We start from the raw sequence: 10,000 nt of genomic DNA on the forward strand, positions 1-10,000 counted from the left end.
TTTTCCTTCTGAAGGCGTCTGATAATCTGCAGCTTTTCAGACGCGAGCCTTTTTTCGAAATGAGCTCGGGTAACCGATCCGCCGTTGCAGTTCCGATCGGCGACGCTTTCTATCGCGGTTCTTTCTGGTCATGGGTCTACGGGCTCCAGGGTTTCCAAAAACCTGGCCCTCGAGGTCCCCGGGGGTCTGCTTAATTTTGTGTTTCCACCTCAAAATCCGTTCAGACCCGAGAAACCAGGTCCGGTGAAATGTCCTCCTAAGACCCAGCAGTTTAAATGTTTATTAATATTCAAGCTTCTCACGCCCCAAACTTAAAGACCGGAGAGGAATTTCTGTCCCCTGTAGGGGACACGAGTGTCTGGCCTTAATCACAAGAGTCATGTAGCGCACTCTGTTGAAACCTACACTACAAGAGACAGTCCATAAAAATAAAATAAATAATAAATAATCATTCAAAACGTTTTTTTCTTCAACGTGACTTTGACATCCAAGACACTTGTATTATGTAAAGAAAAAAAAATGGTAATCTGTGTAATCACCTGCTTAAATTGACCAATTAAGACTGTGGAGCCCGTGGGTGCAGAACTGAAAGCCTTCGGTCTTCGGCCCATTGACTTTATGGCCTCTCTGTGGCCATCTCTTTACTGACCTCCCCATGGAGCCCGTGGCGGGGGGGTGGGGGTGGGGGGGGGGGGGGTCACCCCAGGCCTTTGTAATCACTCTTCCCTATTAAGAGAGCGATGGCATTAGCGAGCAGAGCTTAAGTTTCAGGTACCCGGCGCAGGGACCCAGCCGTCCGCGCTGCACCTGATTCAGCGGGTCCATACGCTCCAGGGGCCCCCTCAGAAACACAGCTGCTCGGGCTAACCCTTCGCTTATTCTGTAACAGGCGTTTTTTTTTAGTATCGCCCCCCAGTCCAGCGACGAGCTGGCGCCGCATTAGGCAAAAGATCAGAAACGCTCGAGATTATCGCTCTTCGGGGGGGGGGGCGCTCTAAAAATACCTCAAATGATCACGCTTAGCCTTTTCATCTCACACGATGCAAGCTCGGCGTGCTGCTTGTTCGTTTTTTTGCATTTTTTACGCATTTATGTTCTTCTTGGGGGGGTGGGGGGGGAGGGTGCGGGTTGCGGGGGTGGGGGGGGGGGGCGACCCGTGAACGTGATTGGACCGTGAAGCGGCCCTTGTCGGCATGGCGGCCTTTCCTGTCGGCGGTGCGAGGGGGGGCGGGGGGGGCGGCGGGGGGGGGGGGGGGGGGGCCGGATGTTAATTGTTTTTTTTTTTTGGGGTTTTTTTAGGTGCAGTCTCGGGCTCAGGTGGAGCCGCGCGCTTTATTTATACAGGCCGATGCGCGTGATTTACGGGTGCGGGAGCGAGGCGCGCAAACTTTCTCGCCCCGGAGCCAAAATCAAAGGAATCAATCATTTATCAGGCTTGTGTGGGCTCTGGGTGCCGAGCCAGGGCCCGTGGGGGGGGGGGGGGGGTGGGGGGGGAAGCAGTCAGAGCCTCACTCCAGTTTGACGAGTGTGTTCATCAAACCCGCGAGACGCGAGCATGCATCATTTTTATTTGTCGTCCGCCGCCGTTTTTCGATTTGATCTGTTTCTGTTTCTAATGTCGTTATTAATGCGTACGCGCACACGGCCCTGCGCGGCGATCCACCACAGATGCTATCGGGAACCCGTGGCGTTATCCGCGGGTTTTTCTGAATGCAGAGCGGGCCCGCGGAGGCCCATTTGCATGCGTCGACTCGTCGCGTTTATTCAGCACGGCAGACAGAAGCCATGAAGTCTGCGAAGGGCATCGAATCCAGATTCCTGCCCCCCTGCTAATGTCTTTGTTTCGGCATCGCATTCATTTATTCACACGGATGTTTTCACTCATTCATCACACGTGACGCTCGCACTGTATCTGTTTTTGTGAGCGTCTGCTTTAATGTTTAAACCTTGTGCTTGGCGACAGTCGCCCACCCCGCCCCACCCACCGTCCCCCACCCCCCTCCCACCAACCACCAATATCCTTTGAGTGCACAAGCCAACATTTTAAAACGAAGAAGTTATAGAAATATTGAGAAAGTGGGCCAACATTCTGTATGGAAGAAGCCTTTATTTACAAATTAACCACCGCCTCTTTTAAAAAAAAAAAAATTTCTATAAATAAAAAAAACTGCAATGCACGCAAACAAACTATTTCAGCATCTTTTATTAGCCAGCGCGCTAAATTGGGAAGAATTACTTGTGCTTGGCAGCGCACACATAATAGGGCATAATCACATTAATTATCCAGGAAAAAAAGACCTGGATCTGATACCCATGTGAGGCTTCTGTTTGTTTTTTTTGTTTTTTTTTAAATGTATTTTTTTGTTTTTTTTAATATTGACAGGAGTCGATGCTCATCCCCTGCCTGCACACACGCTGAAGAACAGAGAGAGAGAGAGAGAGAGAGAGAGAGGGGGGGGCAGAACAGAGAGGAAGAAAGAGAGAGAGAGAGAGAGAGAGAGAGCCAGAACAGAGAGGAAGAAAAAGAGAGAGAGAAAAAGTGTGAGGGAGAGAGAGAGAGAGAGAGAGGGAGGGGGGGAGGAGCAAAGTGATTCCTGGCAGCAGTGGGCTAATTCAATGATCCTTAGCTGCATTTTCCTTGTCAGAATATTCATGAAGCAGGAGAGCAGCGAGAGAGAGAGAGAGAGAGAAAGAGTGAGGTAGTGCTAAAGAGAGAGAGCGAGACGGGGGAGAGAGAGAGAGAGAGAGAGAGAGCAAGCAAGCCGGCAGAGACAGAGCGGGAGAGCGAGAGAGAGAGAGAGAGAGAGCAACTCCTTTCACCTGAAGATTAGTTTGTTTCGCTCTCGTTCACTCACAGCGTAAGCTGAAGCCTCAGAGGCAGCCGAGCCGCCAGACTCCGCCAGAAGGTGTCAGCCTTTTGATCGCTCTTCCTCTTCTGATTATCCTTCTACACCTCCTTCCGTCCCTCCGTCATTCTCGTTTTATTCTTTCAACGCAGAGTGCCCAGAACGCTCCCATCCGTCCCCCGCCGATCGCCCCCCGAAGCTACGGAACGGACGGAGAGAGAGAGGAGGAGAGAGAGAGAGAGAGAGAGAGAGAGAGAGAGAGAGAGAGACAGAACAAGAGAGAGACAGAGAGGAGAAGAGACTTACACAGAAAGAAGGGGAGAGAAAAACTTCTGAGGGTCTGAAAACTCCGCGTTTTAAAGGAAGAAGCAGGAGGGCGCTTTTAAAGGTAATTAAAGCTTGTTCTTTTGTCCTCTCCAGTTTTTAGTTTTCCGATGCGATTTCAGCTTATCGTTATTCGTGCCATCCGCGACTGGTGATTGACTGATATCGGGCTCACGTTGTTGATGAGACCAAAGTTGTATGCAGCACACACAGAAGAAGAAAGTGTTTAAGGAAAAACATGCTGATGTGCTCCATTATAATGCCATAGGAAGTTCATTCATTCTTTTCTTTTTTTTTCCTTTTTTGATGTAGTGAGCTGCAGACTCATATTTATCAATATTTGGCTTAATGGATCAAGGCAATATAAAAACATGAGGAAAATAAAAGTTATGTTCTTCTGCATTTTATGGGGGGGGGGTGGTTGTATTTGTTTTGGCTGTTTATTTCTGATTAAGGAAAACACTGAATTGAGGTGAGAGAGAGAGAAAGCTGTGTCTTTCTGTGTGCGTGTGTATGTGTATGTGTACGTGTGTGTGTGTGTGTTTACGTGTGTGTGTGTGTGTGTGTGTACCTGCGCGTGTGTGAGAGTACATGTGCGTGCGTGTGTGTACGTGCGTGTGTGTGTGTACACGTGCGTGTGTATGAGTACATGTGCGTGCGTGTGTGTACGTGCGTGTGTCTGTGTGTTTGTGTGTGTGTACGTGCGTGTGTGTGTGTTTGAATGTGTGCATGTGCGTGTGCGTACGTCTGTGCGCGTGTGATCGTGCGTGTGTGTGTGTACGTCTGCGTGCGTGTGTGTGTGTGTGTGGGTGTGTGTGTACGTGTACGTGTACGTGTACGTGCGTGTGTTTGTGTGTGTATGTGTGTGTGTGTGCGTGTATGTGCGTGTGTTTGTGAATGTGTGTGTGTGTGCGTGTGTGTGTTAATGAGATTCCCTCTACTTGGGTAGCAGAGAATAGCGGGTTTGAGGCTGTAGCGGGAGAGAGGCGCTGGGCTGGCTGGCAGTCTGTACGGTAACCAAGGCAGCTGACATGAGGGAAAGCCAACAAGAGACACTGGGGTGTCTATCTCTACACCCTCTGAAGCACACACATTCTGCCAAGCCCTGTTTCCCTACAGTGGATAAAGGTTCCATTGTGGGGGGTGGGGGTGGTGGTGGGGGCGAGTGGGGAAGGATTAATTAAGTACCTTCATGTACACAACATTTAACTTCCCTCTTTGGAGGGTATGTGGGTGGGGGTGGGGGGGGGGGGGGGGGGGGGGGGGGACTCGACAAATTTAACTAAATGACATACCCACAGAGAGAAGCTGACTACTTTAAAATGGAAGTCTGGCTTGGGCTTGGAACATAAACAAAGGTGGCTTCCAATGTGACAAGTTTACATGGGGAAAAAGTCATAAGATAAGAAAACAAGAAAAGGGGATGCTCAATCTGAATTTTAACACAACTTTTGTCGGCATTTCCCTTTTAACCCTTTTGCAAAGTAGGTTTCTTGGTATGGCTTTTTTTTTCTTTTTCAAAATTCTAAGTCAGTGTTCTAGAATTCCATTGCAGTCAGTTACCAGCAGTGATTGTTACATCGGCATTAGAATGTTCACTTACGGTATCAGATCACGTGTCTGTGACATCACAAATTAAAGGGGGATATAGGAATTGATGCAACCATATTTCAAAGAGAATATAAAAGTGAGAAATGAATGCATTCTCCTGAATGGTTAAACAGGGTACTGTGTATACAGTACGTGAAGCAGGGTGCATCTCAAGGCCACCAGCACTGAGTAGCCAAACGCTGCTGCACTGTAGTTTGGACAGGCTGCACGCTCCTAAGTAAAGGCCTTCATTGATCCCATTATGTTATGAGATTTTTTCAGTTTCTGCAAATTTGGTAGAAGTGATTTATTTACACAATTTCAAGGCAGGTCTCGTAATGTGGCAGTGAAAGATGTCTTTTCTGGTTGTCACGGAGTCAGGCAGAAATAATTGTTTTCCTCTGCATCAGGTGATAGGCTACTGTGGTCCAGGAGTTTCCATAGATGCTCCTGGTTTCTGCTCAGTCCAAACCAATAACTGCATAATTGGATGAATTATTAGGCTTAATGACCACAATTATTAGGTGGCCATGTGCTGGAGGTACTCAGTGTTTTACTATACAGGCTCTGGGCATTCAGACTCAGGGTCTGAATGATCAGTCTAACTCTTGCAACCAAGTTCAGATGGAGCAAAAAAAAAAAAAAAAACCAGAGACATCACTGGTGCTTCTGGACCAGGGTTGGCAACCTCTGCTCCATGTCTCTGGCATGGAGACATTCGTTGTCGGGATTGGTGGTCCTTTTGGAGCATGAGTCCTCCAGTCTTACCTGTTGCAGTTATGGTTTGCTGGGTGTTTTGCTGTGTGGGGGTCGAGGGGGGGGTGGAGGTAAAGGTGGGGTAGGTAGGGGTTTTGGGCCCCTGGAAGTGAAACCGCACACTGGGTGCTTTGTGGCGGAACCCTTGTGGACATGAGATTCTGAAAGGCTGTTCGGGCCGCACACGACCACAGTTACAGCCTCGGCCCGGCCCGAAAAAAAAAGGGGGCTCCTTTTCAAGCCAAGGGCAAAGTTTCAAACAAAAGTCTGCTTCTTCTTCTGCTCTTGTCCGGTGTAGCAACATGGGGACGGATCGCATTACCGGTCCCTGGAGATGTGTTTTTTCTGCTGGGTTGTTTTTTTGTTTGTTTTTTTTTTCAACACTGTGCAAATACTTCTTTTATGTAAGAATCTCTTCTACTTTCACTTCACTGCCATTACTTTCACTCATTCAAAAATGCGACGCTGCCTTTAATTTGGCCTGGTGTCCTTGCTTAAGAGTATCTATCACCATGTAAAGAGAAAGAGGACTGACGTCACGGGCACTGGTGTGAGGGGAGGGGAGGTAGCTAGTGGACCTTGGTATGCCAATTTTCTTCAAATGCGAGAATACCGGCTTGTACTACTAAAACTGCATTGCTGTCATTTTTTTGATTGCTTTCAAAGTGCTTTATTGTGGGTTTCCCTTGAATTCCCTGTCCGTCTTGTGTATTCCCTGTTGGCCTTGTGAATTCCTGTTAGCCCTGTGTGTGTTCTTGTTAGCTTTGTGAATTCCTGTTAGCCTTGTGTATTCCCTGTTAGCCTTGTCTATTCTTGTTAGCCTTGTGCATTCCCTGTTAGCCTTGTGTATAGCTCTGTTCGCTTTGTGAATTCCTGTTAGCCTTGTGTGTTCCCTGTTATTCTTGCATATTCCCTGTTAGCCTTGTGATTTCCTGGTAGCCTTGTGAATTACTGTTAGCCTTGTATATTCCTTGTTAGTTTTGTGCATTCCCTGTTAGCCTTCTTAATTCCTGTTCGCCTTGTGTACATCCCTGTTAGCTTAGCACTTAGGATCACATTCTGTCAGCAACACAACCTTCTGCCAGTGCTGGGAGGTCCACTGCGCCTCTCAGACAGCCAAAGAAGTGTTAATGTTGATTTCTCTCAATAGATCCAGCATTAACCTAACTCTATGCGCTGATACGATGCATGGACGGATAGATAGATACTGTTTCTTTTCTCTTCTGTGACATGCTTCTGGGTGAATGAATCTATTCAAAGATGGCAGTCACTCAAAGTGATAGACTGAACACCGCAAGGACGCACGTCCCAAAATTAATTTAAATTGATTCTCACAGTCATGCCTTTTGAGGAGCAGTTTTGGAAGTATGCAAGACTTAGCCACAGGAATCCGTTTTCAAAATGACCCTGATTTTTCAAAAAGGCCTCTGCTGTCTCCTCCTGTTGGATGAGTGTGAGTCTTTCTCCCCGTCCAATCAAGTGAATGTGTGAATAGCATACGACCCCCCCCCCCCCCCCCCCACACAGACAGACACAGGTCATTAGCCATCCCTGGGAGCCAAGGAGATGTAGCAGCAACCCTACTGTGATTCTAAGGTGAGCCTAAGTCCTGCATGTCAAGCAGAATCACCCTCCCACCCCCCCCCCCCCCACCACCCCCCTCTCTGTGTCTGGACCGCAGCCTGGGGGTACAAGTGGAGTACACCATCACAGCAGGTCACAGTACTGCCACTGTGTACTCACAAGTACAGCGGGGACCCTGATAGTCAGCACACACACATATAAACACACACACACACACACACACACACACACACATACACACACATACAAATACAACAGGGATTCTGACAGCCAACACACACACACACACACACACACACACACACACAAAAACTTAAACACCTAAATTTACACATAAATATATATAAACATATCATACATGTAAACACATAAATGTACACACACACACACACACTTAACAGAGCATTCTATGGCCGCCATGCGAAGACAGGCTCACACTGTAGACAACAAACAACATGCAGTACATACATACAGTATATAATCACACACACATACACACGTAAACCCACACACACACACACACACACACACAAGCAACACGCAAAACAACACCACACAAAACCCGCCGACAGCACTGACACCTGTATGAAGGAAAATTACATGTAATATCAAACATCACAGACAGAATAACACATAATGTGTTTCGGTTCTGCCAGAAGAAGCACCACACTCACAGACAGAAGAGGGAGGGGGAGAGAGAAATAGTGTGTGTGCGTGTGTGTGTGTGTGTGTGTGTGTGTGAGAGAGAGAGAGAGAGAGAAAGAGAGAGAGGGACGAAGACAGAAAAGGGTCGGGGGGGGGGTGGAGAGACAAATGTAATCATAATGCACAGCGTTAATCTACACCGTTTTTACTATCTCAATATTTTACGGCTTTTATATATGCTTCCCTCACATCTGTGTCCCTTCGGCCTTGGCTGACAGCCAAAAATATGATCAGGCCGAACCGGCCTTATTCCATAACCTTGAGCTTGTCTGAAAAAATGATTATATTTTATTGCCAAAAATACCCCAATATTCAAAAGTGAACACAATGAATTAAGCCCCACCAGTGGAAAATTAATTACAGTCTCGGGCAGGGGGACGAAAGCAGAGTTGACTGGTGAAGGAAGGGGGCGAAGGGGGGGGGGGGGGGGGGAGGGGTGCAGTGGTGGACAGTCTCTCAGAAAAACTTTCACGGAGAAGAAATTGGACGAGGAACAGCCATAAATTTGATGTTGAATTCCATTAGCACTCAGACCCCGCTCTTCAATGCTGAAGCCCTGTTTTTTTTTTTTTTTTTTAACACGCCTTTGTGGATGAGCTCCAGCTTGGGTTAAATCACTCCTGAAACATGACCCCCATTGAGACACAAAATTATTATTATTATTTTTTTTTTTAAAGCTTCATTCAGCAGTTCGCCCGTTGTCCCCTTTGAACTTTCAGTGCGTCTCAGGTGCTGATATCCATCTCGACAGGTGCGGCCCGTATAAACCGCGCATCGTCGTGGCAACCTGCCGCGGGCATGAAAGGTGAGCTGGGACGGGGTGGGGGGGGGGTAGGGGGGGGGGGGTAAGGGGGGGAGGCGAGGCATCTCCTCCACAGGGCACGGAAATTCCTAAAACCAGAGAACAGAGCCGGGTTTCCAACCTGTTTTTCCTTCTGCTTCTCCTTTTCGAACAGTCACCCCCCCCCCCCCCATTCCCCCCCCCCCATTCCACCCTGTCCCACTGCTGGCTCCCGCAGATCGGAATAAAGGCTGTTCCAGCAGCACAGCGACACCTTCGCTGAGAGCCAGCTGTCAGCCGGGGGACAGAGAAGAACAACCACAAAGCTGCCCCAAAAAACCACAAAGCTGTTTCTGCCTGAAATTACACACCGCAGGACGGGCCATATTCTGCCAGGTAGAGAACGAGACTGATTCATCGGTAATGACTGTAAGAGAAGGAATCAGCAGCAGGGCAGAGATGGAGCAGGTCCTAAAGAAACAAGAACAAAAAAAAGAATCTCTCCCGGGTTTATTAATTTGTTCTGAAATGCGTTCTCGCGCGAACATGTCGATTCGATGGGGGGCCAGTTTTGGGAAGCTTCTTCTTCTTTGACTTCCCCTGTTTGATATTGAAGTTATGGATATTTGGAGAAGTTTTTTTTTATTATTATTTTTTTTTTTAATAAAAACGCAAGGAAATTCTCCCGACTCTTTGATGAGCTGCAAGTCAGGGATGAGGGAGCTGATCGGATCTGACAGGACCGTGCGGGGGGTGGGGGGGGGGGTGCGGCGAGCTCTAACACCACTGTTTGTTTGTTTTTTGGGGGGCATGAAACAACGGGAGGGCCAGGCAGAATCTGATTGTTTTTTCCGCGGTGCATTCTGGGTAACCGACGGGGAGCCAAGCAGAAAGGCTACGGAGAGCGGGCGCGACGCGCTCCCCATGCGTTCCAATAAGAATTTGGAACTTAGAGCGCGCAAAGGCCATTGTTAAAGCTGAGAAGGTTCCAGAACCCTTTTTTTTTCTTTTTTCTTTTTTTTTTTTTTTTTACAGTAGCCGTAGCATTTTCGGCTACGTGGAGAAGTTTTACAGCCTCAGTCACACGTCTGAGAGGGTACATTATGTCACATGTAGCCATTCATCATCGCGATTTGCACAGAGTTTGTTTGGTTTACCAGTCCATCAATACAGCTGCACATATACTGAGCCACTCTGGGTTTTAAGAAGCTTGCTAAAGGGTACAGTGGAATTAAACAGGCCAGGTTCTCCTGACCATCTGACCACACCGAGGACCACGTTGCTCCCCTTCGATGGCGGGAATCGATTTTGTTTTCGGGTCGTCGCCCTCTTGTGGTGGCGGCGCCCCCCACCCCCCCCCCCCCCCCCCCCCCCCCCCCCCGCGCGCGCCCCATTTTCAGTCCCGTGTGGAAAG

General features: G+C 48.3%; 1 protein-coding gene across 2 annotated transcripts in view; it reads left to right on the forward strand.

The window, feature by feature from the left end:
* Positions 1 to 2,634: 2,634 nt before the first annotated feature.
* The window catches only part of LOC118224587 (cadherin-20-like), a 65,217-nt gene continuing 57,851 nt past the window's right edge, over positions 2,635 to 10,000 (forward strand). Inside the window, exons 1-2 of one of the 2 annotated variants that reach the window (XM_035412118.1) lie at positions 2,635 to 2,906; positions 2,999 to 3,234. The gene's annotated coding sequence lies outside the window, so the exon portion shown is untranslated. Of the gene's footprint in view, positions 3,235 to 10,000 lie in introns of both variants that reach the window. The other variant, XM_035412117.1, reaches the window with a different exon arrangement.

The sequence above is a fragment of the Anguilla anguilla genome, chromosome 4, assembly GCF_013347855.1.
Source record: "Anguilla anguilla isolate fAngAng1 chromosome 4, fAngAng1.pri, whole genome shotgun sequence".
NCBI lineage: Eukaryota > Metazoa > Chordata > Actinopteri > Anguilliformes > Anguillidae > Anguilla > Anguilla anguilla.